Raw genomic sequence first — 24,018 nt, 5'->3', positions numbered from 1 at the left:
AGAAGGAAATGGCAACCCACTCCAGTGCTCTCGCCTGGAGAATCCCAGGGATGGGGAAGCCTGGTGGGCTGCCGTCTATGGGGTCGCACAGAGTCGGACACAACTGATGTGACTTAGCAGCAGCTGCAACAGCAGGTGTTTTTCTAGAATTCTCTTGCATTTTTGATGATCCGAAGGATGTTGGCAATTTGATCTCTGGTTCCTCTGCCTTTTCTAAATCCAATTTGAACATCTGGAAGTTCATGGTTCACCTACTGTTGAAGCCTGGCTTGGAGAATTTTGAGCATTACTTTGCTAGCATGTGAAATGAGTGCAATTGTGCGGTAGTTTGAGCATTCTTTGGCATTGCCCATCTTTGGGACTGAAATGAAAATTGACCTTTTCCAGTCCTGTGGCCACTGCTGAGTTTTCCAAATTTGTTGGCATATTGAGTGCAGCACTTTCACAGCATCATCTTTTAGAATTTGAAATAGCTCAGCTGGAATTCCATCACCTCCACTAGCTTTATTCATAGTGATGTTTCCTGAGGCTCACTTGACTTCACATGCCAGGATGTCTGGCTCTAGGTGAGTGATCATACCCTCATAGTTATCTGGGTCATGAAGATCTTTTTTTGTATAGTTCTTCTGTGTATTCTTGCCACCTCTTCTTAATATCTTCTGCTTCTGTTAGGTCCATACCATTTCTGTCCTTTATTGTGCCCATCTTTGCATGAAATGTTCCCCTGGTATCTCTAATTTTCTTGAAGAGATTTCTAGTCTTTCCCATACTATTGTTTTCCTCTATTTCTTTGCATTAATCACTGAGGAAGGCTTTCTTATCTCTCCTTGCTATTCTTTGGAACTCAGCATTCAAATGGGTATATCTTTCCTTTCCTCCTTTATATCAACGTACATCAAAGCTGTATATTGTCACCCTGCTTATTTAACTTATGTGAGGAGTACATCATGCAAAATGCCAGGCTGGATGAAGCACAGGCTGAAATAAAAATTGAAGGGAGAAATATCAATAACCTCAGATACACAGATGACATCACCCTTATGGCAGAAAATTGGAGAGGAACTGAAGAGCCTCTTGATGAAAGTGAAAGAGCAGAGTGAAAAAGCTGGCTTAAAATTCAACATTCAAAAAACTAAGATCATGGCATCCAGTCCCATCACTTCATGGCAAATAGATGGGGAAACAATGGAAATAGTGACAGACTTTATTTTGGGGGGCTCCAAAATCATTGCAGATGGTGATTGAAGCCATGAAATTAAAAGATGCTTGCTCCTTGGAAGAAAAGCTATGACCAACCTAGACAGCATATTAAAAAGCAGAGACATTACTTTGCTGACAAAGGTCTGTCTATTTAAAGCTATGGTTTTTCCAGTAGTCATGTGCACATATAAGAGTTGGACTATAAAGAAAGCTGAGTGCCAAAGCATTGATGCTTTTAAACTGTGGTGTTGGAGAAGACTCTTGGGAGTCCCTTGGACTACAAAGAGATCCAACCAGTCCATTGTAAAGGAAATCAGTCCTGAAAATTCATTGGAAGGACTGATGCTGAAGCTGAAACTCCCATACTTTGGCCACCTGATGTAAATATCTGACTCCTTGGAAAAGACCTTGATTCTGAGAAAGATTGAGGGCAGGAGAAGGGGACGACAGAGGATGAGATGGTTGGACGGCATCACTGGCTCAAATGACATCAGTTTGAGCAGGCTGTGGGACTTGGTGATGGACAGGGAGGCCTGGTGTGCTGCAGTCCATGGAGTTGCAAAGAGTCAGACATGACTGAGTGACTGAACTGAACTGACTGAGTGCCAACCATAGTGGATTCAAGTCCCAGACTGGATTTTGGCTGGGTTTGAGTCCAGCACGTGGGTTCAATTCCCAATCTGTGGTAAACGGTTTCAAAGGTACCGTGAAGTTCAAGTGACACATCTCTAAGACCCAAACACTGTGGCAGGCACAGAATATAGAGTCAGTAATTACTGATTTTCTCTCTGACCTCACTGTGACTTCACAGTCTCTCTACAGACAGAGTTGCATGATGGTAGGGGGTTTTTAATGTTCTTTACTTATGCGCATTTGAGAAAACATTTCAGTGCAAATATGCCCCACAGATTGTTATGAAAGGCCATTTAATATGTACCAAATAAAAATGTTAAAAGGAAGATCTATTGCTTTGCTCAGTGTCACTTGATTGTATTATACAGAAAGAATTAGAATTAGTCTCTTTCTCTGCCATCACCTTTCTGTTCGATTTTCTCACACCAGGTGTTCACATTCCAGAGAGAAAACTTCCTCTCCTCAGTCTGACATTTTCCAACGTGTTGATACATACCCAATGGAGTGATTCTACAGAAGAGGGTGCCACTCACAGCTCTGACCTGAATGAAGTGGCTCCCCGAATTGTATTAATGTCCTAATGAATATACTCAAGTTAACGGTGTCAGAGTCTTGCTACGCACACCTGCAGCTGAGAGGACAGTATGGGTCTGGAGTGAGTCTGAATTTTCCTTCCACAAAAATAATTTTGGCAGATGGTGATCAATATCTTCCTCCCATATGTTTTAAATTCTCTATAAAGGATAATTGAAGACACCCATCTCAGCAGTGCTGTTCGATGTGAATGCCTTCAGCAATTCTAAAAAGGTAATTTGGAAAAGGAAGGAGACTGACACTTGGCTCATGTCTACTATGATCAAGTCTGTGTTATGCACCTTTGCATATGTTATCTCATGTAATCTGCACAACAGCTTGGTGGGGAAGCTAATGTCGGGCTTGCTTTTGCTGCACGGGAGACTGAGGCTCAGAGAGGTTAAGTTACTTGCTTAAGATCACATAGTCATTATTAGTGCATCTGGGTTCTGAAGCCTGTGTCGTCTGACTGCAAAGCTTGCTCTCTTGAGTCTCGTCTTATACTCTGCTCACTTCATCTCTAATTTTCCACCTCTCCCACCTCCAGGCTCGTTTTCATTGAGAACTTGGGCTAAATCAGTGGAGAAACCCGAAACTCTGAGACCAGATTTGGAAAGAACCTTCATGGCCCAAACTTATACTTGGACCACCTCCATTTCATCTTCAGTTAAACTGCGTCAGTGTCCTTATTTCCTTGTGTGTAAACGGAAGCCAAGTTGGACAGAGGTGTCTGTGACCTTGGACCTGGGGAGATTTTGCCTCTATTCTAGGAAATGTGTCTCCTTCTCGGGAGGTGAGAGGGAGGTAGTTCCTGCCAGGGGAGATGGATTCTTTCCATTGCTGACTGATCATCTGGGCAGCCTCCCAGCTGAGCTCTCAGGGCGGCTCCTCCGTGCTCTGCTGCTTGGTTCCTGTTGGGGTTAGATTTGGCTCTGGGTTTCCCTCTGCCCATTAATCTTCATTTTAGTTTGTCACTATAAAGATACATCTTGAAACATTCAAGAAGTGAAGGAGGAGTTCATCCGTGTCATAGACAGCATGCTTCAAGGGTTACTATTCCATCAACCTGGCCAACTTGGACGTCAAAGCATATACCCCGGGAGGAAGTGGCCTTGGAGGTTTTCCTTGCTTTTCACCATGTCTTCAACTCCAAATTTGTCCAGAGCAGCAATAACCCATTTTATTATTGAGTCTATGACCAAGAGGACAGGAATGCCTTCTATGGCCCTGAGAGCGTCTCTGATCCCAGGGTATTCCCAACTATCACGGTCCCCAGACCATATGCCTTCAGCACTTCACTGTGTGAAGTCCTCTGCCTGGAGCCAGTGGATCTCTTCCAGACCCTGCAGACCCACTGGCAGTTCCCTTGATGTCCATGTCATTATTATGAGTCAGTCTCCTTGGTCTCAGGACTGCTTCTGCCTCTCGCACATTTGTTAAACTCATAAGTGCTGCTAATCACTAACTGTACACTGATATGACCTATATTTCTTTAGGGGGAATTCCAGATAAGGGAGAAGTTCTGACAATTGGTAACTTTGGATTGAATGAATATGCCTTCCTTAGAAAGTGGAGCACTTTTGATGTAGAGGAATGAGAGTCTTTGGAGAGTGTGTTCCCTAATTTCAGCTTCCAGAAAAATGCCTTCATGGGGCCGGAAGCAAAGGGGATTAACACTAACTGAGTTCCTGCAGTCGAGTTCATATGTTCGTGGCCTTTGCTATCTACTTTATTTACATTGGGGCTTCCCTGGTGACTCAGAAGGTAAAGAGTCTGCCTTCAGTGCAAGGAGAGGGTTCAATTCCTGGGTTGGGAAGATTCCCTGAAGAAGGAAATGGCTACCCACTCCAGTATTCTTGCCTGGAGAATTCCATGGACAGAGGAGCCTGGTGGGCTACTGTCCATGGGGTCACAAAGAATCAGACGTGACACACTGTCTGATTTAATTTGTGGCGAGCATAGCCTTACTTTGCAGAAAGGAAAACTCAGGCTCAAGGAAAGTAAGTGGGTGAGCATGCAAATGGGATTGTGCCTGGAAAGACTGAATGGAAGCTATCGTCAGGCTGCTGAGATGTTTCACAAGGTGATTAGTGTTGAGGCACAATTTTTATGGCTTAAGGTATAACCTTTAGCTTTCTGGTTGAATCAATTCACCAAGATTATGCACCATCTCTTGGGGCAGACTCACATTAACCAAACTTATAAAGGCTTATGTAAAACACCATGGTGTCAATGTATTAAGTGAGAATGGGAGTCACACCTCACACAACGGCCAAAATACTTGCAGTGACCCAAATGGCACCTTCTCTTCTTGTTGTCAAGTTACACTGGAGAATAAATTATAATTGGAAGGTTCCTTGATGAAAATACAGAGTATGATTAGGTAGTTATGCAATGCAAGTGTCCCATGGTCTTGGACTCTAGTGGCCTCTGGCCCCCATTTGCATAAAGGGGCTAACTTTTGGCACAGAGGTTGGACAGACTGACCCTTAGACCTGGATTCCATCTCCCCTGGTCATTACTACCCTGTGACTCTCCACTTCCAGGAATGACCGAGTGCTCCTCTGCTTAACTTGAGTTATATTAATGTCACCAGTTATTAATACCTTGGCTTATAAACCATTCTATTTTTTCCCAGTTATCTTTCAACATCCCAGCTCTGACCTGGTATTTGCAGTGCTATTACTAACTCTGCTATTTATTCTCTAATTTCCAAATTGTTGGCAACCCCTATAGCTTTCCCTTGTAGAGATCATTTCTATGCTGTAGGATTTGAGGAATGGTTAAGTGAGAGACAATATATGGTAAGAGAGCCCAGAGTGAGGCAGCTGATTCTTCTGTTCTTTTCTTTCCAGAGGGTTCAGTTCAGTTCAGTTCAGTTCAGTCGCTCAGTCATGTCCGACTCTTTGCGACCCCATGAATCACAGCACGCCAGGCCTCCCTGTCCATCACCAGCTCCTGGAGTTTACCCAAACTCATGTCCATCGAGTTGGTGATGCCATCCAGCCATCTCATCCTCTGTCGTCCCCTTCCCCTCCTGCCCTCAATCCCTCCCAGCATCAGAGTCTTTTCCAATGAGTCAACTCTTTGCATGAGGTGGACAAAGTATTGGAGTTTCAGCTTCAGCATCAGTCCTTCCAATGAACACCCAGGACTGATCTCCAGAAGGTTAAAACTATATAAAAATGCCCTACCTAGATCACTATCTCACTGATGTCAGAAGGCAGAGTTAAATTATGATTTCTTCCTCATATCACAAACTGTGGAGCAGGGAAAAGTTTTTCCCTCACTTAAAAAGAGACTATTTACTAGCAATGATGGTCTCTCTTTCCACATATGTGACTTTGATTACATTTTATAGAATCTCCATGTTGGAGACCATTTTTCTCAAACCTACTGCCTGTCAGTGGAGCTGGTCCAATGTCGTCAGAACAGAAGCAGCATCACTAGCCAAGGAGGACTTGACGTTTCCTTCTGCTCATACTTAGCTTTAAGAAAGCTTTTACTGCCGTAGAACTTCAATGTCCACGGTGATACCTTGAGTTTGGGCTTCAAAGAGGGGAAAGAGCAAGAAAGATGGCACCTAACTACCCATACGAGGTGTCATGGTGTTGACCAAGGTAGACATCCAAGTTCTATGCCTTCCAGACTTTGTATTTCTCCATTTAAAGAGTGAGGCGGTAATCTCCTGATAATATCAATTAATATTATCATTAATAAACAACACTTTGAAGTGTTTCATACTTGATTATCACATTTGATCCCTGATGAGGGTTTTTTAAATTTTAATCCCATTTTATAAATTAAAAAATGGACAGCAGATGCATCATATAGCCATTCAATTAGCAGAGACATATCTCTGTTGACTCCACATTCAGGACTCTTTTCAGGATTCCATGTTTTTTCCTCATTTCTGGGTTCAAGTTCACCTCTGGCCCTTAGAATGAGTTTAGTATGAGGACTAGGAAATACATAACATGGGTCACTGTCCAGGTTAATTTTATTTTATGTGTCAACTTGCCTAGACCACAATACTTGGGTATTTGGTTAGATGTTATTTCAGATCATCCTGTGAAAATATTTTTTAGATGAGGTTAACACTTACATCTCGGAGAAGGCAATGGCAACCCACTCCAGTACTCTTGCCTGGAAAATCCCATGGGCGGAGGAGCCTGGTAGGCTGCAGTCCATGGAGTTGCAAAGAGTTGGACATGACTGAGTGACTTCTCTTTCACGCATTGGAGAAGGAAATGGCAACCCATTCCAGTGTTCTTGCCTGGAGAATCCCAGGGACGGGGGAGCCTGGTGGGCTGCCATCTATGGGGTCACACAGAGTCGGACATGACTGAAGCGATTTAGCAGCAGCAGCAACACTTACATCTGGAAATGCAGGAGACCCCGGTTGAATTCCTGGGTCTGGAAGATCCTCTGCAGAAGAAATAGGCTACCCACTCTGGTATTCTTGGGTTTCCCTGGTGGCTCAGATGGTAAAGAATCTGCCTGCAATGTGGGAGACCTGGGTTGAGTCCCTGGGTTGGGAAGATCCACTTGAGGAGGGCATGGCAACCCACTTCAGTATTCTTGCCTGGAGAATTCCATGGATGGAGGATTCTGGCGGGTTACAGTCCATGGGGTCTATATTCAGATGAGATTTTGAACTTAGAGTTGGTGCTGGAATGGATTAAGAATTTAGAGGCTGTTAGGATGAGGTGAGTGTATTTTATATGTGAGAAGAACATACATCTTGTGGGACCAGAGGATGGAGTGTTATGGGTTGGATAGTGTCTGCCCAAATTCGCAGGTTGAAGTCCTAATTGCCCAGGACCTCAGAATATGGCTGCATGGGGAGACAGGGCCTTTAAAAAGTTAACTATGGTGAAATGAGGCTCTACAGTGGGCCTTATCCAGTAAGACTAGCGTCCTTCTGAGAAGAGGAGATTAAACACGGACACATAGACTGAGGGGTGACCATGCGCAGACACAGTGAGACCATCTGTCAAATCAAGAAGAGAGGCCTCGGGAGAAACCAAACCTGCCAGTATCTTGAGCTTGGACTTGAAGCCTCCAGTTCAGTTCAGTTCAGTTCAGTTCAATTGCCCAGTCATGTGTCCAACTCTTTGCTACTCCTTGGACTGCAGCATACCAGGCTTCCCTGTCCATCACCAACTCCTGGAGCTTGCTCAAACTCATGTCCATCGAGTTGGTGATGCCATCCAACCCTCTCATGCAGATGAGAAGCCTCCAGACCTGTGAGAAAACAAGTTTCTGTTGTTTAAGCCACCCAGCCTTTGGTATTTAGTTATGGCAGCCGAGCAAGCTAATAGGTTACCAACATCAATTAAATAATTTAGTGGGAAGGGGAGTTAGCCACAGTGTTTTATTGGCATGAAGATGACAAATCTTGGTTATTTGATCAATTTTGTTATTTCAAACTTGGTACTGCCTAGACCCAACTTTAATTATATGTTCCTTTATCTCTGGGGTTTTTTTTTTTTTCCATATAAAATCATTTTCTCTCAAGTTTATTGCCTTTATAGCCTGGGGAATATTTGCTTCTGAGGATCGTATATCAAATCTGTTTCATTTTGGAATATCTCTCTTTCTTTGTAAACAAAATTATACTCTGATTTTAAGTGCAGAACCTTTTGGAAGGAAAAGCCTTCTTTGAATTCTAATGAAGTTTTCTCTTATTACATTTCATCGCTGTTACATTATTCAAGACTTCTACTTGGAGGTTTGTTTGCAGACACTATGTGGAACCAAAGTGTCCAAAATTAGCTGTTTTCCACCAAAAGGGATTGTAGGACTAAGGAACCTTCCCTTTGGAGAAATTCTTGAAATCTTTCATTTCTCTCCGTGAACTTTTTAAAGAACCCTACCTGGTACAGGGATCTTTCCCGCCCCTTCCCAATTCTGAGTTTTAAATGCCCAAGTTCCAACATTTAAGCACAAATACATATGAAAAAAATGACCAAAAGTTATTCCTAACAGACATCTCATTTTCTGGCTGTAGTTAGCTCTGAATATGAGAAATAAGTGAAAGGCTGAAAGAGAACCCTGTCAATATTTGTCAATAGACTCAAGGATAATCTCATGACACTTTAGTTCATGAAAAACATCATTTCTCATTAATTCACTTTTTTGATTAACCAGAAAATATTTCTGGTTTCACCTTTAAAAAATTATAAATATTAAAAAAAATATTGTGACCAAATTCACAAAATAATGAAACACTATGTTGAAGAAAATCAATTTTTGTTTTGTGATAATTAACTTTATTGGAACCACTGAAGATTATCCAGAAAAGTGTAGGAGATCAGATCAAACTGTAGGAGTTTGCATAATACTCAGAGGATATTTGTTCACATCTTCTATCTTTAAAGTAAGTGCTCTCCAAAGCTCCCCTCACCCCCCAAAACCAAATAAACAAAAACAGACCACTTCAGATCCTGATTAGTTGGATTCCAGGAGGATTTGGCCTCACAGGTATTTGGTGGGTGGTTATAGTTCTGTTGATGGGGCTTCCCAGGTGGTGCTGGTGGTAAAGAATCTGCCTGCAATGCAAGAGATGTGGGTTCAATCCCTGGGTCAGGAAGATCCCCTGGAGCAGGAAATGGCAGCCCACTCCAATATTCTTGCCTGGAAAATTTCAAAGGCAGAGGAGCCTGGTCGGCTACAGCCCATGGGGTCACCAAGAGTCAGACACAACTGAGCAACTGAGCACATTATAGTTCTATTGATGGTGTATTTGATGCGCACAATTCAGGAAAAGGAAGAATCCCAGTTCTGTCACTTTCCCATTATATGTCCTTGGCCAAGTCATTCAAATTCTGAGCCTTGATGGGAGAATAATAATATCTGCCTCACAAATTCTCATGTGCATCAAATGAGATAATGGATGTGGATTTGCTCTTTAAGCCATAACTGGGCTATGCAGATGTTAATCATTATTTTCAAACAGCATCTGCGACCTAGTTTTGATTGTGGTTTACTTTTGGAGAGAAGAGAATTATAAATGCCTCTTGGCTCATCTGGGAAAAACCTAATCCAGTGATTTTAACTACCAATGATCACGTTAAAGGCAAAGACCCTGCTACAACAGAAGACTGACTCCAAGGACTGTTCTTATTTTCTAATTTCTTATTTGCTAATTAATTATAAGTAGCATTTCCATCAGCACACTACATTTTGAAAAATCCATGTAAATAAAAATCATACCCTTCTACAGACCACCTCCTCTAGATTCTCCTGCTTTGTTCAGCTTGGAAAAGGAAAATATATCTTGGAACTTTTCCATATTCAAATATTTCCATCATTTGTAAGGAACTTGCTTTTGTCACTTGTATGTTGTTTCTAGAACAATTTTTTTGGATAATTCTTCTGTTATGTGTATTTTCCATTTAGATGGTTTTGTATAAGGAACTTTTTTTTTTTTTTTATTGTTCATTTGCCATATGGGAGAGATTAATTGTTAAAAATCCCCAGGAAATTAACCTCTGGTTCACAATATTGCATATCAGATGGAATTCTTCAGGATGACCTCATTTTTTCCATCCCAAACTGTCCATTCAGACATCTTATCAGGGAATCATTATAATGATTTTCTGGTTCAGGCAATATTTTGATAGAATTCAGAGAAAGGAACTGCACAGAAGACCCCCGCCAAGCTTGCCCACCTAGTTGACTTTGGATTTTTGTGCATAGTTAAATTCATACACTTTTTTATCTGTCATCAGTATCTCTGTCTTTATGTTTTAGATCTGACATTGGATTATTTACAAATTTTTGCTCTCACTTCATTTTTGCTGCCCTCTTATAATAGTGTTCTCCAGGTTATGAGCCCCTTTTCTTCTTGTGTTCTGGGGAAACCTCTGGTAGTCGGTCCATCCCAGTGCATAGTTCTCTGAGTTTGAGCTTCTGCGGTGTAGGAGGAAGGGTAGAGGGGGTGGGTTTCAGGACCTAATTTCTGGTTCTGCCATTAATGAAGTCCAGAGTGTTGCCAATGTCTCTAACCCTCTCTGGGCCTCCAAATAAAGTGTGTGGAGCAGCTATTCTCCAAGATTGTTTCCAAGTTTAGATTTTTCATGGTTGTCATGTACATAGTACATGGGAAGATATGGGTTTCAAAGCCCAGCAGACCTGGGCTTTATGGTGTTGGGAAAGGTGACTAAAATTCTTTAAGCCTCGTTATTCTCTGTCTGTAAAAAGGGATGTTTCTGTTCACCTCAAAAGGATGAGGATTGAACACGTTTATGTGTACAATGGGCTTTCCAGGTGACTTGGTGGTAAAGAATCCACCAGCAGTGCAAGAGATATGGGTTCGATCCCTGGGTCAGGAAGTTCCCCTGGAGGAGGAAACGGCAACCCACTCCAGTATTCTTGCCTGGGGAATTCCATGGACAGAGGAACCTGGTGGGCTACAGTCCATGGGGTTGCAAAGAGTCGGACACAACTGAGCAATTGAGCAGCAATAACAACAAATGTATACAAAACTCTGTGATACAGAAAAGAGATAGTAAATGTGGTTTCCCATCTCCTCTTCCCATCCCATTCCCACCCCTTTGGGAAAAAAAATAGAAATAGAATAACAAGGCATATTTTGCAGTGGAAAAGGAAATCTGTCAGCTTGGTCCCTTTTACCTGGCAAACTCTTGGAGAAGGAAGAGCTGGAAGGCAGTTCGCCTAGATCTCTAGTTCACTTCTAGCTCTAGGTCTCACTGGCTCTTTAAAGGACTTTTCAAGGGACATCATTCAAGTCTTCTCTAATAAGATTTTCAGAGAAAATTGGGGATGAATAATCTGACAAAAGACACAGGGAATGTTTATGAGGAAAGATGATCTAGGAGAGGCAGCAAATACAGAAAAAAATACTGTGATTTCTAGCACATTTTAATGATTTTACAGACAATGAAGCAGACAGAATATGAGACATTGGGGCCGCTCCAGATATGCGAGGTATAGTCATTGTGCCTTGCTGGCTTTCTTCCCTACAACAGAAGTGATGTGGATACGGACTACACTCCAGAGTAACGTGGCAAATTCAGAAATGACAGCTGCTTTTGGAATGCTTGTCTCACCAAAATTCCCAGTTTTACTCTCTCCCAAATTTCCTGATTGTACAGTGCAGAATCTCAGTACTCCGCATTCTTCACCAAGGAAAGGACCGACACTATGATAGGGTTCAGTGGTGGTGGCTGGGAGCGTGAATTGAGAGCGAGGAACAAAATGTAGTAGTGGAAATGCAAATGTCTGTGTTTGAGGAAAATGAAAAATTAGTCCTTTGTAACCATGCAGCTTGGCAGGCATGGGACTCAGCAAAAAGTAGCTACTGAAATCAGTGTTTCAGTGGTTTGAGAGGACTGTGCACTTCCTAGAAACCAGCTATGGGTCATGGCTACCAGGAAAATCAATTCAAAAGGGAAATGCATTATTTGAAGTACTGTGTGTGTGTGTGTCTGTGTGTGTGTTAGTCACTTAGTTGTGTCCAACTCTGTGCTACCCCATGGACTGTAGCCCACCAGGCCCCTCTGTCCATGGAATTCTCCAGGCAAATATACTGGAGTGAGTAGCCATTCCTTTCTCCGGGGGATCCTTCCGACCTATGGATCGAACTCAGGTCTCCTGCATCTTAGGCGGATTCTTAACTATCTGAGCCACGAGGGAAGTCCATTAGAAGCATTATGACTTTTTAAAAGAAATGTTGTTTTTCTTGTGATGTGCACGGCCAAGGCTCTAAGTAGAGAGTTGTGTTCACCTGTGGGGCTACTGGTAGAAAGGAAATGGGTCATGTTAGCCCAGAGGGATCACTGGGAGTTTGCCCCTGCTGGTCACTCTGGAATTAGTTTCTCTATATGTTGCTTGGGGAAGCTCTGCCTATCCCTCAAGACCCTTAAGAACATCTGCACACTTTGTATGTTGTGTTACAGCACATACTGTCCTTTAATCTAATAGTCATTATTGACAGTGTCTTTGTAAGCCATGGATTCCTTGGGAGGACAAACTATTTCTTACTTAACTTTCATCCCTGTTGCTTATACAAGAACATTATTATGTCCTCTATACCTGTTTGCCGAACAGTCAACGAAGAAAGGAGAAGGTTTTCAGATGCACTGAGTTATTCATCTGTTTGTTTGACAAATATTTACTGTGCTTCTGCTACACTCAGGAAGCCTTTATGTGACTGCACCAGTGGATCATGCATAGACCCTGCATGTGGGCGTTCTCAATCTCACCCAGATCTCTCAAATGAAGTGTGGCTCAAGAAGCTGGGTGCACAGGTTGTACAAAGAGCTTGGCATTATTTTCCAATGTTTGAAGAGCTGCATTAGGGAGTTTATTCAGCCTTTGCAACCTCAGGGGATAAACTTTGATTGGATTCTTTGAGAGAAAGTGTTCTAATAACAGTCCCAGGATGGAATGGTTTGTCTTGAAAAATGAGTTAAGTATTGCTCGGTATTCTAGGAAAGAATCTTCCTTCCAAGCAGGAGGTGCGGGTTTGATCCCTGGGTTGGGAAGATCCCCTGGAGAAGGAAATGGCTACCCTCTCCAGTATTCTTGCCTGGAGAATCCCATAGACAGAGGAGCCTGGTGGGCTATAGTCCACAAAGTTGCAGAGAGTTGGACAGGACTTAGCAACTAAACAACAGCAAATGCCAGAGGGGCAGTGTTTGTGGCTGATGCCTGTGATTCCCAGCTGACCGGAGGGGCCAGAAAATGGAAGGCCAGGCTCTGAGGTCTCCTTTGGTCCTAAAGCTGTTTTCCCTGAAAAAATGGTTTTGCAGAATAGGTATTTGGTCCCAGGCTCTTATCTTCTCTTGCAAAAATAAAACCTAAAAGAAAAGTAGAATACAAGGTCTATGTTGAGAAAAATTTCTAGGGACTGCTCAAGTAAGATCCAAGAAAATGTTTAGTCACTGGCTTGGGATACGGTCAGGGAGTCACCTCATTTATTTTTGCTTCTCGAAAGATGTAAATCTATTGGGTTTGAAATTTCATGTGCGGGCACAGCAACCTCAGTAGGACACTCTCCAGCCATTACTTAGAGTCTTATTGATACATTGGCACTTGGTTTTAGCAGAGAATATGATGCTAGAATGAATTCTCCCAAAATATAGCTGTTAACCTCTGTAGGGAGAAGATGTAAGAAAGATATTACACACCAAATTGTATTCCATGAGAACAATGGATGGGAAAAGAAATCTTTAAGTATTTCTTCTCTCAGTGGTTGAGTCCTAACTGCCCGGTACAGTAGAGAGGTCCTACTAGGAGGGGAGGGAGGCCAAGATGGCACATCCCACTGGGACCAGCCTGCTGTGTGAGCTAGAGTGAGCTGGTCACCTCTCTGGTTTTTGATGAAATGATCCTCTGGGGCCCTTCTAGCTCTTATACACCAAGATTTTTGTTTGATTCCAATCATCTTCTCAGATTTCCATGGTGGTCCAGTGGTTAACACTCGGCGCTTCCAATGCAGGGCACATGGGTTCAATCCCTGGGGTGGGAAGTTCTACATGCATCCTGGTGAATCCAGGAAAAAAAGAGAGAGAGAGAGAGATGCCAAAACATCTTCTCTGCTGACAGGTAAGCCACTGATTGAGTCACTAATGCACTTATTTGTATATTCACAAAGAGAGATGCAATTCTTTGCTCGCACCTTTGAGTTGCATCCCTGACATAACTAAATAAGAGTTTTGATGGCTATTTAAACTGGTGCTTGAAGAATGATGAAGAATTTTACATTTGCTGGAAGGTAGAAAGGTTGTTATTTACTCTTTCTCACCAACCAGATCTATGAACATTTTTTACTCCCTGGGTTGGTTTCCTGGCATTTCTTAGCACCTGGAAACACATAAAATATGTCATATTTGAAAAATTTACTGGGCATGTTTCAAAAGCTGGGTGGAAACAATGTAGGAAAAAAGATATCTTTGTTTACTTGGAAAAAAGCAGTGGAACTTGGAAAAGTATAAGTTGTTTTGAATTTAAGGGTTTGAATGACATTTCTGTGCTAGAAATTAGCGATTCTTTTCTACTTAAATTTTTTTTTTCTTTTGGCAAAGGTTAGGCTTTTGAGCATGTAAATTTTGAATACAAAAGTAATCTCTTATTTTTGCCTCAGTTCAAATTATTGACTCTGAGAGGCCGGGCAAAGATGGAACTGGTAAAAATAGCAAAGTGCTGTTGTTTTTACATCTCAGAAAAACAACGTCTACGACTTCTGACAAGTATTTCCTAGAAGGAGTGGGATCGTCCTGGTGCAAATTGTGATACAAACCCTATCAGGCTCACCAGTGAGCACTTGCAGGCTTTGCAATAGAAAGTGCCCTATAGAATCCTGCAGTACTTTAATACTGGGGATGCACCCACCATTTTCTGTTCATTGTGAAAGTGGCGCCCATTAATTGCATCAAATTTGGAAAATAGATTTAACATAAGGGCTGCCGTAAGTCTACAGAGCAGGGACTTTGGGAAAGACATCTATGTCAGACTGCTTTATGATTGGCTTTTGAAGGTTTTGAGATCAGACTGAGCCCTGGTAGGTAGGGAAGGGTTTGCCATTGAGTGAATGCCCAGTTTCTCATTATCTCCAGAAGATGTATATCTTAAAGCAAGAAAGGAGAACTCAAGAGATGGGCCTTACTCATGTTTTAGAAGTTTGCCTTCTTGTAGAACAAACTCCTCGAGGTCAGTGATCAGTCTCTGAGGCAGAGAGCAGCGTGATGTGATGTAGTGGCAGGTGACCTGCCATGGTCTGTGGGGTCAGAGTGCAAGTCAGGCACCTGGGATCTGGCCTTGGAAGAGATGCTCAGGTGACCCTTGACCTGAGACAGTATTAGAAACAATTCTATCCATACCATTTCCCCTCCATTGTCCCAGAATGCTCTATATCTTCTTGCATGTTGCTGTCTGGGTGGTGGTCGCAGTAGATATGGCGGCAATGATGGTAGTGGTATTGATATTGACAATAATAATAATACACTGACATAGTGCTCCTTATATTCCGGGTACTGTTCCGAATGGTGGTGGTTGAGGTTTAGTCGCTAAGTCGTGTCCGACTCTTGTGACCCCATGGACTGTAGCCTGCCAGGCTCCTCTGTCCATGGGATTCTGCAGGCAAGAACACTGGAGTGGGTTGCCATTTCCTTCTCCAAGGAATATTCCCAATCCAGGAATCGAACCCAGGTCTCCTGCATTGCAGGCAGATTCTTTACTGACTGAGCTACAAGGGAAGCCCACTGTTCTGAATACTAGATGGAAACTCATTTGGTCCTCTCAGCAACATCATGAGTTAGGTACTCATATTTTCCCAATTTTGTAGGTTAGGGAACTAAAGTCCAGAGGGGGTAAGCAACTCGCCAAGGGCCCCACAGCTGGTAGGTGTTGGAGCTGAGATTTGCCTGCAGGTTTGTAGAGACACCTGTGCCTCAGGTATTGTGTGGCAGGCCCGGGGAAGTAAGGCAGAAGCAGTTCCAGGTAGGAGAGGCCACACGTGCCTGGGAGCGTGGGCTGTCACAGAGTGAGCTAACACAGAGGCCTCCTGACTAGGATTTGGGAGAAGAGAATTTATTCCAGAGCACAGTCAAGGCAGCCTCCAGAAGCAAGTGAGGACCACTTCAGGGAGGCTAAATTCTCACTAACAAGTTGGAAGCAGGACCTTATGGTGGAGGTAACATACACAAATGCATAAAACAGAGTTTAAAAAAAAGCACTCAGTTATTACCAAAAGGTGAGTACATTGTATATTTTTGTACATATGCATGTTTGTGTGGACTTGTACGTAAAATGTGTTTTTCCTTGGTTTTATAGGTTAGAAACTTTCAAACATACAGAAAAGTTGAAATAATTGTGAGGTGGACACCCATCTAGTCACATCCAGATTTTCTCATTGTCATTTTGCTATATTTGTTGTAGCTCATGTTTCCATTAATACCTATCCACTGAGCCATTCCTCAGTCTATTATCATATACATTCCCTAGTTAGTTGCAGACACCAGTACACTTCATTTCCAGCACTTCAGATCTGCAGTTGCTTACAACACACACACATATGCAGGCATGTGTGATGTCTTTTCATGTGACAGTTTTTAGGAGCTAAGGAATATTTGACTGGTGGGCTTTATCACAAATTATGACAGCGACATGAAGAAACGAAAACGTCCCCAGCTGTGTCTTCTACTTTCACCCACCCCAGGACCCCTGTACCCACGTGCCCTCCCCCTTTTCTGTTACCAGGGAAGAACTGCCTGGAATAGTTTTGCACCAAGTACCTGCACAATAATTATTTATTGAATAGATTAATTTAACCATGCCCATTTGGGGAACAGTCACTGCTTCCAATATTGTCTATCATCTATGCAAACACCACAAAAACATTGCTTTGCATTTATTTACTTTTTATACCTATTTATTTACTTGGCTGCCTCAGGTCTTAGTTGCATCACATGGGATCCTTCAGTGCCGGGCACGGAATCTCTAGTTGTGGCACGTGGGCTCAGTAGTTACAGCACATGGGCTTAATTGCTTCTCCACCCATGGGATCTTAGTTCCCTGGCCAGGGATCAAACCCAAGTCCCCTGCATTGGAAAGGGGATCTTATATCCTGGACCACCAGGGAAATCCCTTATTTGCATTTATAAAATGTTTTATAAGAATGGACTTTAAAAGAAGTGCAATTACTAAATCAAAGTTGATGAGCATTTTAAAGCCTTTCCCTCATTTCCCCAAACTGTTGTCTGGAATGCCATTGGGGAAGTAGCGCTTCTTCATGTGTTTGCATGGTTGGTTTTTACAAGCTTGGTGGCCCTTGTTAATTTAGTTCACTGTATTGTTTGAGATGATAGATAAGGACTCAGCTGAAAACAAAAGGAGAGTGCAGGCTATGTGTTGGGAGTGAATGCAGAGATTTTACTGGATTTTGAAATTCAAGTTATGGGATTTCTTGAGTGATTTTTCTCTCACCTCCATGGAAAATCAGTTTAAAAAACATACACTACCTCTCCTACGCGTGCATTCTTGGGCTGGGCTAACATGGGATGTAGGGATGTACAGAGTCTGATCTTGAATTCCAAGGGACTGATCCAATGTCTTTGAATCCTCTATTTAACCTTTTTGAATCTTCCACTTGGCTGGGTACAGAATGCCTGCCATTCCATCTCAGCAAAGAATGAACACTATTGCACATCAAACTCCTTGCTAATGAAAGAGCATAAATATATAGAGTAAGCAGTTCGGTGGTAATGGCTAGGATGAATAAGAGTTCTGATATGATTTTGAGAAGCATTCTCAATGCCTCAGCATACAAATGAACTTTAATCACCCCAAAGATCAGAACACTTCTTAACTGTAACGATCCATTCTCAACTACCTATTAGTTGGAAGCCTGGATAATAGACATCTGAACTTCAAATATAATTTAAAATGCCCCTATAACCGCTGAGATGTGACACCTCTTCTTTTATCAAACTTTAAAAAAAAAAAAAAAAAACCTTTCCCCCAAAGCTTTTAAACCACGCAATTCAGCTGCTAACCACCGAGGCTCACCCTTCTGGATTTCCCCTGCTGTACCGTGGTTGAGGTGCTAATTAGCAGAGAAAGTGCCAGATGGCAGGCAGCCAGAAGGAAAAGCAGAGAAGTCAGAAGACCCGTGTGAACTGCCAGTGGGATAACCTGTGCAAAATGGAGATGTGCCTTTGAGGAACTCTTCACTGAAGACCCTCTTCTGTTTAAGTGCTATGACAGGTTGGTAGTGGGCTCCAGTCTCCTCCCCTGCTAAATAGGGATTCTAATCAGACCAAGTTCCCCTGCTGGCCAGGGGAGTAAATAAAATTGGATAAGGGGAGTGGGGCATCCCAGGTGGATCTAGTGTTAAAGAACCTGCCCGCCAATGCAGGAGACATAAGAGACATGGGTTCGATCTCCTGGTTGGGAAGATCCCCTGGAGAAGGAAACAGCAACCTACTCCAGTATTCTTGCCTGGAGAATCCCATGGACAGAGGAGCCTGGTGGGCTACAGTACATAGTGTTGCAAAGAGTTGGACATGACTGAAGTGACTTGGCATTTTCATGTATATATAAAACCACCTCTGATTGATGGATGTGTAAATAAGTGATTCATGGCCAAGAAGCTTGTCGAATGTCATAGACCAAGTAGTCTGACCTCTCTTCAAAGCTGAGTCACAGGGCAGAGTGCTTGGCATTCTGTAGACACTCAATTATGTCCGTTATTATTGGAGAGTATAAGAAAAAAAAAAACCCAAATTATCCCCTTGTTATGACTGTAAACAGCATGTGTTTAAAGCTGTTGGGAGCCCTTGGGTGCTGATTTTCAACATCTAATTTACCTGCCCTATTTGAACCAATTCACATGAACATTTGTTATATAATGAGCACGTGCTTCTACTGTATATAACTTGGGTTACATAAATCTGAAGGCTGCTGACTATGAGCAGTCTTTAAAATGTAATGGGCTGAGAGGTTTGCTTTGAGCCTTGCAACAGGATGGTTTTGGTTTAATCATTCACTGAGTTTAGTGTTTTAGGAGAAACTGTTTACTGCATCCATTCAATAATCCAACTGAAGCCTGGATTCCAAGCAACTAGGGATGTGATTTCAGTCTCTAAAAAAGATATCAACTTCAATAAAACAAGGTTTGAACAGAAAGTCCCTGGGAACTCTGTATCCACATTCCATCAGGACGACGTAATAGAGGTTGGATCCAGACAAACCTCTCTCTTTGGGTCCTGTGACCACTTACTCCATGGAGAGGGGACATAACATAGCAGAGACATGAGGTGAGGTGGCTCATGAGAACTCCAAATCACAGTGGGATTTTCTGTGGCCGAAAATACTGAGCCATTTGTGAGTTTCTCAGCTACAAAGAGGATCTCTGTAAAAAATGCAGGGGAACAGTTTTGGTTAATTGAGGTCAAATGTTGTATTAAAAGAAGAGCAAATTAGAGTTTAGCATCCCATAGAGAAAATTCTCTATGTGGATAAAAGCAACCTAATATTTAGTCTTGTCTATTTCATTGATCAGTTAAAATTGGAGCCATAAAATCAAGAGAGAAAGTTTCTGCAGAGCCCTTGGGTGCATTCCGCTCCATTAGAGCTAAAGTACATATGGGTCATGGCCTCACTGCCCCAAGCTGAGTGTAGCAGTCATACTGTTCCTTCATATAATTAGATGCAGATTATGGGACCTATGTTGAGTCACTCAGTTCTTCTGTAGCTCACATTATTTTTTCATCTGTAAAATGGGATAGTAATGGTACCTACTTCAAAGGGCTCTGTGTGCAGATTGAGTTCTAAATATTAATTAAATATTCAAATTTAAATAAAATAAATAAATCCCTTGGAACAGACTCAGACACATTGTAGATACTAAGGGTTTGTGATTCTTCTTCTCATCTGTATTACAGAGGCAAGAACATAGTACTAGGAATGTGTGAGGTCTTGGGAGTCTGATGGAAACCAGCCCTGCCACACACTGCTTCCCCAACCTTGGGCCAGCACACAAAGTCTCTGAGCCTCTATTTTCCTCATCTGTAAAATGGGGATGTCAATTCCTAGCACACGTAGTGTTATGATGAAAAGGACATGATTAAATTAAACAATACATAGCAAGCAAGGTGCGCAGCACGTAACTAATGCTCTCAATAAATATTTGTTAAAAGAAGTAAAAAGGATGAAAATGGGATGCCTCAACCTCCAAGAACTTTTAAAAATTGAGCATCTACTATGTCCCACACAGTCTGTATTTTAAATATTCCTTACAATTCTGAATGCATCATGCCTTCTTCAAAGATGATACATTGGAATGTGAACCCCAAAGTGCTACAATGTCTTCTCTTCCAGGCTTAACCTCTGATCATAAATTATGAATCTCAAAAATCAGACATCTGATTTTTCTTCCTTTAAGTGGCCTATGTAGCTTCTCTCTGGATCTTCTAAATTTTCTCTAATTGTTAATAGCAGTAGAATCTAGACTTGGATCCAGTACTAGAAAGAGAATGGTTATATTCAAGCCAGTGTGAGAAGCCCCTGGGGTTTCTAGGAGCTGCTCTGCCACTGAGCACTCTCAGACCTTCTCTTGCTTTGAAGCACACAGTAGCCAGAATTTACACAGCCAGTGAAAATGTTGTACGTAAATCAATTTGTAGGCCTTGGGAAAGTATATTGAGAACAATAGACCTTACTGTTTTAAAAATAAATATCTATTTTTTTCAATTTTATTTGATGAATTAATGCTCAGTTTAAGTTTGTGTGAATCAGCTTTTTCTTGTGTTAGTTTCTGTGGCAGCTCATGATGAATTTTTATGACTGTGGTGATCCCATTTCCTTCCAGCCCTTACCCCAGCCCTCACACTGTTGACTCTGGCCTCAGGCAAGCCCCTTGGCTTCTCTTATCCTGCACAGGTCACTGGAGTAGGGGACACTCAGACAAGATCATGAATGTGAACGCATTTTGAAATTCATGAGGTTATATGCTGATCATTATGATACTATCTGGATGGGTGTAGTTTATGATTTTCCCCTGGGATTCTATTCTTTACTTCTATCTATTAAGCCCTATTACAGTAGCTTCTGATGACATCTTCATAACTATCTTCATAACTTAATAACTATTGATACATTTATGTAAGCTTCTGGGAATGGACCTTGTCTAATTATCCTTTATTTCCAGCAACATTGGCACAGGCTCGGGAGAGAGACGTTTCTTAACAATTTCTTGCTGATACAGAGACTTTTAGGCAATTGTGGTGGGATGAAGATAGATTGCAAACAGCCCCCCACCCAACCCCCTGCTTAATGACCAGCCAAAAGGAATTAAAAAAATGTAAAGGTCAAGAAGAATTCAGCAGCAGCAAAGTAATCAGACTCCAAAAGGTGTAAAATGTGGTGTTTTCATGCCTTGATGGGCTTTACTGGTAAGACAGTAAAGAATCTGCCTGCAGTGTGGGAGACCCAGGTTCCATCCCTGGATTGGGAAGATCCCCTGGAAAAGGGAATGGCTACCCTTTCTAGGATTCTTGCCTGGAGAATTCCATGGACAGAGGAGCCTGTGGGCTACAGTCCATGGAGTGGCAAAGTGCTGGGCATGACTGAGTGACTAACACACAGACACACATACACACACACACACACATCCTTTGATAGGTAGGTTTCAGGAAGGAAACAGAAGATTCTTGACACATCTTGGGATAACTCTTTCCACCCTCTGCAGGTCCCCAGAGTGTTATAGAGAAAGAAGGGGAATGTAGAAAATTGTATAACTTCCCATTAGTACTGCTAAGTGCCAAGAGAGCAGAATTAGAGGGTCTTGAATAAGATTAATCCCACCCCATGGGAGATGCTAGGAGGCTGCTCTCTGCCCGTGGTTCTGTGTTGTGGAATGGAGGAGTTTTCTGGAAGAGATCCCGCGACACCCACAAAGGTAGCAGCCTTTGTGGTGTGTGCTCGGCACCTGTGTGTTATGAGAATCCCAAGTTGAAAAACACGAAACTGGGTCGTGCCCACTGAAATTTTTGGGGGTGCACATCAGTAGCAAAGGCAGAACTGCTTTGGGGGGACTCTTCCACTCAGTGTTCAACATAGATTCTTCTGGAATTTGTCGAGTCTTGCTTTGTGGCTTAGTAGATGATACATTTTTGAAACTATTCCATGTGTTCAGGAAAATAAGTACATTTTGCATAGTCTTCTCCTGTTTCTGCTTAGCTAAGCACTTTTCCAGTTTGGACACTACCTATCCTGATGTCTACTTTCTCCAAATCTCAGAGGTGCACACTGCTAAATACGTATTGTGAGTTTCAAGCAAAAGTTTCTGTTTATTTTCTACTAGAATTCTTCTCTATGATTTTTTAACTTCAGCATAGTGACTCTTGTAAGCAGATTCGAATGATTGATACCAGAAAGCAGTTTTAGGTCATGTTGAGTATTTGGGTGTCTCCATGGCCAATTGAAGGTTTCTGAAACTTGCCAGCCGACTGACCTGCTTTTTCTCTATTAGATCTCTTTTTATCGTGATTCTTGTTGTTATTATCAGACTGGACAGCTCTCTTGTGAAAGAGGATTTTGAAAGATGAGAACTGTTTGTTCTCATTTTTCCCCCCTTGTCAAAAAGCCAAGTGCAAATCACCCCTGTCTGTTTGTGATCCCCAAGAGTTGGCATCTAAGAACAAATGATTCCTGGGGGAAGACAGTACTTGGGGTTCAGGATCAGGCCTGTTGGACCAGTTACCTCTCTCAAGGAAGGAATTCTCCCTTCAGGTTCACATTCAATATCTCTCGATTTGGTCTCAGTAGAAAAGTCCTTTCTTGGTCCAAATTGCCTGGCCTTCTGTAGGACTTAAATATGATCACAAGGAGTCATCTGACATCTGTTAGATGTTTCCTTTGCTTTAAACATGTTCCATAGATCATTAAATCCTCATGACAACTGGCGAAAGTGTCTCAGAGAGACAAAGAAACATTCCCTGGTCACATGGTTAGTGGCAATGCTGAAAATCAAACCCAAGCCTGTGATCTGCTCACCCTGCCTTGTGTTCTGCCATGCTTTCAGCAGATGTCAACTCTCCTGGTGAGATTATTGGAAAGTTGATGATAATGATGTTAGTAGAGCAGAAAGCATGGGATTCTGTGAACGAATTGATTTGATGAGCATAAATGAGTGCTTTCCTTACCAAATCTCAGGATGTTACACTGAGATGAAAACTCTTGGACCCAGAGGACCAGTGAAAAGGAATGCCCTACCTGGCAGGTGGGAATCTTCAAGAAGATCTTGGAAGAAATATTAGAGGCTAGAGTGGCTTTGCACGTCAGATCTCAGAGTTTCAAAGTCTAAAATGAGTCGCCTACAGGAAAAAGTTCCTGCTAATTAGTGGAGCACACAGAGTCCTTCCCAATCTTTTTGTCTTTGATCCCAACCTCTTTACCTACTCGCTCCCCAACCCTGGCCCACGTGGGACAATCTGCTGCTCACTACTTCACCATGCTCTTCCCTTTCTCCATCCCTTTGCTCACGCTGTTTCCTTCTCCTGGGACAATCCCACCCATTCCAAACCCCCAGACTTTGAAAAAGACTACTCTCCTTCAAGTCCAAGCTCAGATGTCTCAGGCAAAGCCTTCTCTTGGCACAGTTCCTCTGATACAGATTTTCAAGATAGAGATGATATTTTGTTTATTTCTCGAGTTCTAGGGCGTTGCACTGTGTATAATGCACCTCAGAGCCTGTAACAAGTGTTTGCTGTGAGTATGACTGAATGAATTCACAACACAGCAACAAAGGCAGTGTAGGGTGGTGGAACCAGAGCCAAACCAGGGATTCCGGATTTGAGCCCTGGTCCTCAGGTGGCTACTTCTTGGCTCTGTGACCTCAGGCAAATCACTGACTGTCAAGACTTAGATTCCTGTAAAATGGGGAAGTGTTAAATCTTGCTCACCAGGTTTATGGGGTATGGAAAAGATATGAAGAGTGAACTGTAAACTGTGATGCAGAATTGGCAGTGGTTTGAGAAGTAAAATCCAAAATACCAATATGAACTAAAGACTGATAAATTACACTACATTAAAATTAATAAGTTCTGATCCTTAAAAGACACCATAAAAGAAGTGAAAAGA

The 24,018-nt window shown here is 42.3% G+C and overlaps 1 long non-coding RNA gene across 1 annotated transcript in view; it reads left to right on the top strand.

Moving 5' to 3' along the window:
• LOC139185828 (uncharacterized) overlaps positions 1 to 12,116 on the top strand; it is a 43,771-nt gene extending 31,655 nt beyond the window's left edge. The window contains exons 3-4 of the long non-coding RNA XR_011569395.1: positions 2,263 to 2,640; positions 2,954 to 12,116. This is a non-coding gene — a long non-coding RNA (uncharacterized lncRNA). The remainder of the gene's footprint in view (positions 1 to 2,262; positions 2,641 to 2,953) is intronic.
• Positions 12,117 to 24,018: the final 11,902 nt, after the last annotated feature.

Source organism: Bos indicus, chromosome 11 (genome assembly GCF_029378745.1).
Source record: "Bos indicus isolate NIAB-ARS_2022 breed Sahiwal x Tharparkar chromosome 11, NIAB-ARS_B.indTharparkar_mat_pri_1.0, whole genome shotgun sequence".
Taxonomy (NCBI): domain Eukaryota; kingdom Metazoa; phylum Chordata; class Mammalia; order Artiodactyla; family Bovidae; genus Bos; species Bos indicus.
Note: the sequence above shows the minus strand (reverse complement) of the source record. Positions and strands in the feature narration are given on the sequence as shown.